Raw genomic sequence first — 10,476 nt, 5'->3', positions numbered from 1 at the left:
TGAGGGCTGCCGACAGTTGGGGGAAGGGAGAACCGTTCCGGACGCTGCCGGCGTCGCTGAAAGGGTACGCAGAACGGACGATGCGGAAGCCATGTTGGTGGGAACGGGGAGAGCGGTACTTTTTTTTTTTTTTTCGGTTGAAACGAGCCCTGCCAGTCCGGGGTACGAAATTGAGAATAGATACTGCAACATGGAAATGCTTAACCAAAAGGCCGAACACCGTGGCACACGAAAGAGAGAGAGAGAAATAGAAAAGAGGAAAGGCAGGGAGGTTAACCAGACGCACGTCAGGTTTGCTACCCTGCACTGGGGGAAGGCAGTACAGGTATGAAAAGAGAGAGAGAGAGAGGAGGAGATAGAGAGAGCACAGTCTCGCGCCCATTTGAAAATTTGCACCGACTCTACACACGGTGGCCAAGACCTGTCGACTTGAGGTACTGCAACAACGCTTTTTGTAGCACATGAAGAAAAAAATTGAATAACTAGATAGATGGATTGAGCTAGGGGGATCGGGTGGAGAGGTTGGAAGCATGTGCCTTGCTTCTATTACATTTTACTCATACAGGGTGTCCCATATATCATGCACCAATATTTAAATATATGCAAATTCCACGTAGCTGGACAGAACCAAGGTAATGTTTGTCGTCGCTTGGAGATACTCAGATAATGTTTTTTTTCTTTTTGCATTCCGCCTAACTACATATTTAGTCTCAATTAATTAATCAACTTCTCAATTCATATAATGAAAAGTGTCATTGAGAAAATTGTAAACAACATGAACAACTCCCGATACAGCTTTCTGGTGCTCAATGCGTGCCACATAAAAATGTTTTTCCTAGCGAGAAAGAAGCCTGCGAATGCAGGCAAAATTGCGGCGCGACTAGCCGCTCGAGGCCTTTGCGTGTATTCGCGGGCCTCTTTCACGCTTCGAAAAAACACTGTTATGTAGCACGTATTGAGCAGCAGAAAGCTGTACCGGGATTCTTCATGTTGCTTTACAATTTTCTCAGTTAACACTTTTCATCTATGAATGCATTAATGCATGGGACAGGGGCGTTATTACAGTTCACCCGCCTCGGGATTCGATCCCGCGACCTCGTGCTTAGCAGCGCAACACCATAGCCACTAGAGAGAGAGAGAAAACGGGGTGGGAAAGGTAGGGAGGTTAACCCGAAAAGATTCTGGACTTGCTATAGCAGCTAAGTCACCGCGGCGGGTATATCTGTTCTCCCTCTTCACCAAACGTATCTAAAGCAGACTGCCCTCTCCTCCCCCTCTCTCTCAAGCCAAGCTACATAAAGCTAAGGAGGATATATACTTAAACTTCTGGAGTGGAAGTACCTCTCCAAAACTGAAGTTGATCGCCACCATCTTGCAAAAGGCAAGAAACCCGAACCGCCTTAGCCGCCATTGCCGAGCTCAGTGTGTGTTAATCGTGCTTATTGATTGTGCGCTATTGTAGCCGTGTTTAACTGATTGTGGCATGCTTTCTGTGGACTTTACAACGCCTCAATAGGTCATGGCTGCACAACTCGCGCGAAGATGACGCCGCCTATAATGTATTACTTGTAAAATAGGTCTGATCATTTGCTCCGACGCTGTATGTCGTGCGTACATTCGCTTCAGGTAGGAACCAATGGTCTCTATAGTCATACGACCTCCAGTGGGCGTTTCGGAACTACTTGGAGCGGATACAAAATACGGAGTGTAATTTCTCCACATGTCCAACCTCAGCGACGTGATAGCGCTCACAAAAGATTTAAAGGTGTCAACGCAACGTTCGCAAATGCCATTTTATGCTTAAATCGGATGCCTTGTCGGGGTTGGAAGTTAACCAAAGTTCGGTAGGCCGGTTGGCTTTGGGAGCCCACGGTAAAACCATAAATGAGGCAGTGCATGGTGACATGGGTTGGGCTTCTTTCGAAGTCAGGGAAGCACAGAGATTTGTTTTGAAGAAAGACTCAGGAACATGGATGAAAATAAATGGGCGGCTAAAGTGCACAAGTATCTGTACCTGAAAAGCGTGGACACAGAGTGGAGGAACAGGTCAAGAAAGTTGGCAACCAAGTAGAGGGTAAATGAAGGTGTGAATGGACAACCAGGAGTCATCAGAAAGAATGTGCGAGAAACGGAGACAGAGAATATATATATAGGATGCAAAGAACGGAAGCAAAAAGTAGCATGGAGATTTACATGAATGAAAACAATGAAATTAGAAGGGAAAAGCTGTACGATAACACAAAAGGTAGTGCCTTGCTATTAGAGGTTCGAGCCGGTTGTCTAAGAACAAGAACATACCGGAGCAGATATTCGGAACTACATGAGGCATGTGTATGCTGCAGACAAAATCCGGAGACCACTCAGCACATCCTATTGGAATGCGAAGGGATTCACCCAGCGAGAACCGTAGGTAACGTGCACCTTCCAGAAGCGCTTGGATTTAAAGTGGATGTAAGCATCAACCGGTCAGCAGTCGTGATAAGCAAGATACGTTGAGAGCATTGGTGGAAAAAAGCACGGAAGAGATTGATGCGACCGGATTTCTTACAGTCATTTGTAGCGGTGCATGGTAGATTTTGAAGAAAAAAGGCGCCGCAATTTAGATCGCAAGGCAAAGCATTGATTGCGACAGCAAATTAGTAGACAGCTATACGAAGTAGGATAGTAGTTTTACCGGTCGTATGAACTTGGAAATATTCGCTTGCTAGTTAATTTAACGAGCATGGTGTCAACGCGCACAGGCAAACGTGAACACATCCACACTCGATGACTGCGGACGCTCGCTGTCAAAACGCTGGCGTCGGGAAGCGCGGCCGCAGCAGCGAGCGAAGTGACCTTCGTGCTGTGCATTGCTGTGTATCGCTTCAACGCAAACTGAGCGACGGGAACACCGCACGCATAAAGGTACGAGCCGCCTGCAGATTGCTTTCAAGATAAGGCGCGCGGCCGTGCAAAGTACGCGGTTGGTGCAGGAGCACTACCGGAGTCAAACGCCGTCTCCCCTTCTCCCTCCAACGTTGCCTCCCTCCTTATCGGCGGTTCCCCATACGCGCGGTCATGTAATGCGCAGTTGCTGTCGGAAAACAACGCCGCCCCAACCTCCCTCCCTCCCATCCCGGCCCACAGCTTTTCGCACGACTGACATGACAGCGCGTTTCCTGTCAGCTTCCCTATCTTGCGTGGGCGAGATTGATCCGCGAGCGCCGGCTCACCCACGCACGCTTTCACTCGCACATACAGCATACAGCGCGGCGACGGTCTTATCGCCATCTGACTTTATGCGGAACGTCACGGCAACGCCGACGGCGGCAATCCGTCTGGAGTGTCCATATAATTGCTATCGCAATAAAAAGATTAGGGATATGTATATAAAAATGCTAGATAAAACAACATGTATAGCATCCCTGATTAAATCAAGCAGGCACCTTAGGTGACTGTTTGTCATCGCCCCGTATCAAAGGGGATGCCATTAAAACGTCATCATCACGGTGGCGCAAAGTGAGTTTGTTCTTTTATTCAAGGTGGCTGAAAACCTATCGCGTCAATTAGAGGGCAAACAGTGGCAAATATTCATTACGCAGCCCCATAACACGAGCCTAGTTTATGCGGAGAGACCGTTGGCAATTTAACCAAGCGATTGGCGAAGTGTCTGGCCGATATATTTTCTCGAAGCCTGCGGGCAACAAGTCGAACAAACGAGAAGGGGTAGCCGTCGTCAGCAAACGGTGATAACAACTCCTCTGTGTATGTGGTCCCCGAGAGCGCTTGGGATGATCGACCACAACATTGACCCAAGGGCACGTCCCAGCTAGCTGCCCTCTCTCATTGCTTTTCCCTCTGTCTCCGCTGCCCTTGTTTTCGTTCTCTGCACGTGCCGCTTGCGCCAACAGACACCAACCTATTGGCTTCGATCGGTTAAGCGAATTCAGCCACAAGTGATCGGTTTCCTCAGAAGGTCATTGCCACCGAATGCAATAGGAGGCCGAATAATCTTTCGTAGCAGCCGGAAGGCGCACAGCTCGTCAGCACGGACACATTCAAAAACATACCCGGCACATAGCCGATGCTTTCACAAGCTGAAAATGAAAAAGAAAAAAAAAAGTAAGCTGTAACAGGGACGGCTAATAGCATTTCCTCTCTCAACTTTCTGTGGCGCCCGCGAGAGGGTTAATATGAACCGCCTTTTCAATCACTTACAGTATTAGAACTTTGTCCCATCCTGATCATAATTCACGTGTAGTATATTCGTCGTAATCTATCCTTGTTATGCGTGCAGTCGTAGATTGAGATACTTCCGTTCGAGGCATATCTAGTGAAATGAGCGTGCTATGCATGCGGCTATAAGATGAATAATATTTAAAAAAAGTAAACTGCAATGTATTGGAGGACACCCTTGGCTTCAGTGTTTCTCAATGGCATTATAGAAAGCAAACGTTTTGTATGACGTGCAATAATATCACTTCAAAAAAAAATTTGCTGAGCGTACACGATAACAATGTACTGAACATTCTTTAAAAGAGAACATTCTGTGTTTAGTCATATATACCATACATGAATGGGTGAGCATATACAAGAAGGAGGTCCCGTAGAGCGCGGCTGTAATCTCATCTTCTGTTACTGAATAAAAAGTTGATGAAAGTACATCAATATATTGTAATTGTAATAACTGTAATAATTGTAATTGTAAATAATTGTAATAGGCGGACGAAGTTGAAATGACGACGACATGACAGCGACAGCGCGTTGGAGTTGGAGCTTCCGTCCGCTTCGAATCGCACTATATTAGGGAGCCTACATGCAAAGCGTTGCATGTAGGCTCCCTAGACTATATCCGCTGTTTACTAAACCAGCACCGCAGGAAAGAAAGAACACAAGAAACGTAAAAAAAAAAAAAAAAAAACACAGGCACCACGAGCGCTGAACAAGCAAACATGCGAGCAAACATCATCCGGTGTTTGCTCGCACTATGTCCGGCATTCCGGTCAACCTTGCAAGACTGTATATACAGCAGGTATGACAACGGTACGACGACGACATTACTTTCAGTATGACTCACGCATTCGGCAAGAGGTACTCGGCAAGACAAGCAGCACCATCCGGACACGGAGGAGCAGGAAAGTATAGAAGTAAGAGGCAAATAAAGCGCGTCGCTTTCTTTGCCGTTTCCGCCGGGCATCCCCTCGTAGACTAGTCCATAAATCAGCCCCTGCACGTCAGGTAGCCGGCAAACACGGACGGTGTTTGAAGAATTGCTCGAGAGTTGCGTACTAGGGCGGAAAAAAGAAAGAGAAAAGCGGCGAGGAAGCGCGTCACTGCTAAAGAAGGCACAGAGACGAATTGGAGGAAGATTGTTCGAAGACGATGGCATCAGCAAGAGAACGCGAGCCCCTCAGCGCGGGGTCATTTCTGCGGAAGACGCACTCTGCGCGTCACGTGCCAGCAGAATATAGAGTGAAACGTTGACCGGAAGTTTCGCTTTCCGGAAAGAGTCACCGACTCGCCCGCGGGACAGGTCGAATACGGCCTGCGTGTTACTCGTTTACCAGATTTTTGGTTCCGAAGGCTGCAATTTACTCAAACACTGCCTTAAGGCAGTGAGCGCGTGAATTGGTACACGCTGTACGTTACAGCATGGGGACGTTGGAAATGCTTGTGATGGTTTGAATGAGGGTGGACGTTACATTGATGCACCACAACCTAAATGTCGCAACTTGTGTATTAAGGTGTACCGTCGCAATAACTTGCAACGCGAAAAGGAAATAACTGATCAGAACACCTGGGCCGGTATTTTGTAGCGATGCCTTTCTTGGTAATTATGCCTTTTGGCGCTTATCGCGCTTTGTCAGTGGTGAGAGCGACGGTCCGCTCACGTTATCAACGGGATATCAGCCATCCGTGAGCGGTGGATGATAAGACTAGTATAGAATAAGTCATAAGGCATCGCTACAAAATCGCGGCCCTGTTCAGCGTATATACATGGAAGTACGACATGTAATTAATTGCTCTGCAGCCGGTTCTAAAGCAAAAAAAAATTATGGGGTAATTATGTGCCAAACCCACGATCTGATTATGAGGCACGTCGTAGTGGGGGACTCGGGAAATTTGGACCACCTGGGGTTCTTTACCGTGCACCTAAATCTAAGTACACGGGTGTTTTCGCATTTCACCTCCATCGAAATGCGGCCACCGTGGCCGTGTCCCGCGACCTCGTGCTCAGCAGCCCAACACCATAACCACTGAGCAACCACGGCGTGTGGTTCTAAAGCAATGAATAGTCCCAAGTGTACGTTAATAGTCTGAATTAAACCACTGTTACACAGATGTATGTGAACCTGGATGCTAAACAACGCACTGGATGGTTAAAAGCTCTCCAGGGATGAGTAGTGTGCTTGGCTGCAAAACGGACGTACCGCGACCCTTCGCTCAATAATGTATGTGGCAATCATCGTACATGCCTTCCTCTCTCTCTCTCTCTCTCTTTGCATTGCAATGAAAGATGCCCGATCTCCCGAGTCGAAGAGTTTTTCTGTCGCCTTTGAGTACCCAAAATGCCGCGGCTCCAGGCAAACCTATCCTGTTTTCGCTAAAGTCAGCATCTCACGCTGAGCACTATCAGGCAAAAACGAGGTGAGCTGCCATCAAAATCCGCGGCCATTATGGGATTCGTTCGCCCCGCAAACAAGAAAATTCAGTGGCGATTTAGCGGCAAATGCGCGAGAAATGCGATAGCATTACGTTGCGCATCTTTGAGGTCCCGGATCCACAATTTAAACCGCTTTCAACTCATTGAAAAGTGTTATTCAGGAGCTTCGAGGAGCGAAGTGCAATTGACGGTGGTCCGGGGCAGGCCACCCTGAGTTTCACTACATATGCACCTCCGCCACGTGTACCGGCTTCCCATACTTCACACACACACACACTTTTCTCCATTTCGACAGTCCCAATGCTAGCGCATTAAAACGAGTCAAGCGGAAGAATAGCGCTTCAACACGTGACTTTGCGCAGCCAAACAGGAGCCTAGCTTTGGCTGCAGGCGCTTGAGTGGAAGTGTTTTGCGAATCCGCAACCGCCTTCGAGAGAGACCCGACCCGCATCCGTCGCGTCGACGTCGCCGCTCCAGCCCGGCGAGAACGCGTGAATCACGCCGCAAACGCCTCCGTATATACACCGGCGACGGCCTTCCCCCTCACGCTCACGCCGCTTCCTCGTCGCGCAAACTAGCGGGGAGGGCAGCGGTACACGCGCCGTCGACGACGGCAGCGACGTCATCGCGCACCCACGCATGCGCGCTTTTTTACGCGCTAAGGTCAACACACGCCGACCGCTATACAGAGCAACGGGCACGCGCTGCTTTTCCAGTGCACCTATAGACAGCCGGCACTGCAGCTGCGAGCGACGCGCTCAGTCGCATGTACACCGAATTCGTTTTATAGCGAATTGTTTGCCTATACACTGCCGGCCTCTCGCTTAGCTGCTGGGTTGGTCGGTATCTCGCCGCACGCACGGTATTTTAGCCGACGAAGTATGCCGATTAGCACACTTGTGTTCTGTGTAACTCGATGTATCACGACATAAAAACCTGTAGACACAGTCAAACCCGGATATATCGAACCCATATAAAACGAATTACAGTGTATAACGAAGAGCAGTAAAATCCCATTGAAATTGTTTGCGTAAAATTTTTATTTTATATATCGAATTTCCAATATATCGAACTTTTCTTTCTGATCCTCTTCAGATTCGATATATCCGGGTTCGACTGTAATATGTCGGTTCATAGGTATCGCTTAAGTATGCACACTTCTTAACTGAATAACGCATGATATCCAACGGCTTCTAATTCATTTCCTTTCATTTCTTATATTTGTGCGTGTGCCCCTGGGTTCCTGCCCGCGTTCTTCGACAACCTGCAGAATTGGTACGTTCCACTGGGACGCAAGGAATATACAGAGAAGCCTTAAATATGTTTAAAATATGTGTCGTGTTTCTCCGCGCATAAACACCTGGCGATATTCTCTCAACAAGCGTAACACATCGCCTTCAACCTCAAGTCGTCATCGCTGCGTCGACGTCCTACAGTGCGCATCCGCCTGAATTCGCGTTTGCATTTCGGTATTCAGCTCGTGAGCGGTGTTTGTGCAGAAGCAGAAGCATTGTATTACCATTAAAATCGTAACCTACGCGGTGGATAAGCTTATAAACGTTGCACGAGGTTACACGTTGCACGGGATGACAATAAGGACACTTGTACGCATCGCATTTGGTTTTATGGCATTCAGTGTGTACCCTTCATTCAAAGCGTATTCGTTCGCTCAGATTCCAACCTGCGCATTGGACCTGAATATTAAAACGAAGCTTTCTTTTCGTGGTGCCATCGCCGAGCTCGACCGTGGAAGCCACGCACGCGCTTTTTTTCGGAGGCGGATGCTGCGCCTACCTGCTCGTGCTTCTCGTCGTTTTGTTTTTCTTCACGGCGCGTGACATCATCGCGCCCGGGCGGTAGCTTCTCTTTCGCTGCCAACGCGAGCGTGGTGGAGACGCAAGGTCGGTCCGTGTTCGCGGACGCACCCGACATCTTCTCTCCCCTCTCTGTGATTCGTGTTTTGTTTTCTTTATTTTCTATCGTCTGATCGCAAGGCTTTAAAGCGCCGTATCCGATATTTTGCCGATCCGTATGTGCGCACGCTATCGACTCGGGTAAAGATTCTGACTGTAGACATGAACGGAGCGAAGATTATTTCGGAACCGTCCCGTACAGCTTTTCTCATAGGTCAGGTGTTGCTGGTCTATGAGAAAGGTGTTGCTGGTCTATGTTGCTGGTCTCTCTCTATGCCAGGTGTTTACGGCGATAAAGCCGATTGATAATCATCGTCATCTGTCAAGTAGCTGGTTCAAAATAGCCCCATTGGTTATTTGCCCGAAGCATGCCAGATTTCACTGGCTTACTTTCTCAAATTCCCCGATTGAGTGAGTGAGTGAGTGAGTGAGTGAGTGAGTGAGTGAGTGAGTGAGTGAGTGAGTGAGTGAGTGAGTGAGTGAGTGAGTGAGTGAGTGAGTGAGTGAGTGAGTGAGTGAGTGAGTGAGTGAGTGAGTGAGTGAGTGAGTGAGTGAGTGAGTGAGTGAGTGAGTGAGTGAGTGAGTGAGTGAGTGAGTGAGTGAGTGAGTGAGTGAGTGAGTGAGTGAGTGAGTGTTGCGGTGACGCCGCCATTAGTTCGCCCCCACAGACCTCACCCTATGTGTATAATACACTGCGCAGTGATAATTCAATCAAGCTAATTAAGAGAGCTACAGGACAGAGGCCTTTACCAAATATCAGCGTCTATATACCCTACCCTGCGTAATCGATTAAGGACTGCGTGAGATTTGTGTATATGACGATCCCTTAAGTTTATCGAGACCTCGAAGCGTTTTCGAAGAACGGCGACAGCCGGCAAGCTATCCCTCTTCTCGCGGTTCTCTATTCATATGAGAAAGATAAACATCTCACAAAAAAAGATAAATAAACCCGGTAGACGCTGTCTGTAGTTTCCTTGCATAACGCCCTTTGAAGGCTACTTGTTCATAGCCCTAATATCCTGGCGCACATTTAAAAACAAAATGTCGGTTATCATAATTTATCGTTGCCAGCAGCGGTCAGCGATTCATCTTCGATGCACGACGTCGATTCAACGGAGCTTTTGGCCAGCTGGCAACATTCCCGGAAAAGTAATGCCTGTTTCAAAATTGTCAACGCTTGCGAGTTTGGTTGCCAAATTTGCTTTTATTTTCATTTTTCCAACACGCAACTTCGCTACGCATCGAGTGTCCACGATGCTGCAAGGAATCGCCGCAACCCCGTTTCGCCCGGGAGGACACTTCCTCGGCCAAGCAGGAAATGTCGCAATTTCAGCAACTCGTGGCGGACCGAAAGTGCCTCGTTCGCACCACGTGGGCAAAGAACCGAGACTTTCAACCCAAATGGCTCTACACAAACAGGCCTGTAATTTGAAGTTCAGTAGCGTCTGCGAGCGATGGAACAAAAAATGTTAGGCGTAAGGTTAAGAGAGACGAAAACAGCAGTAGTAGAGCACACGGTTGTAGCCGATATTTCAGTTGACATTAAGAGAAAAAAAATGCAGATGGGCAGGCCGTATGCAATCCGTATAGGGCGGATAACCACTGGTCTATTAGAGATTACAGAATGGATGCCAATTGGGAAGAGAAGCGCCGTCGAGGACGGCAGAGAAATTATGCGGCGTGATGAAGTTAGGAACTTTGCACGCATTACTTGGAATAAGGTAGCGCACGACAAGGGTAATTGGAGATTGCTGTGAGAGGCATTTATCCTGCAGTGAACATAATATTAAGATGATAAGGATAATGATTATGAAGATGACGATGATGATCTTCTGCTCTATATACACTCTGTTCTGTGCTGCTATAGCCCATGGTACAAGCGTCCGCTCACCCGGCACTCGGATTTCATCAGGGTTTGAC

This window comes from Dermacentor silvarum, chromosome 7 (assembly GCF_013339745.2).
Source record: "Dermacentor silvarum isolate Dsil-2018 chromosome 7, BIME_Dsil_1.4, whole genome shotgun sequence".
Classification (NCBI taxonomy): Eukaryota; Metazoa; Arthropoda; class Arachnida; order Ixodida; family Ixodidae; genus Dermacentor; species Dermacentor silvarum.
The sequence above is the reverse complement of the archived record's forward strand: the minus strand, read 5'-3'. Positions refer to the sequence as shown.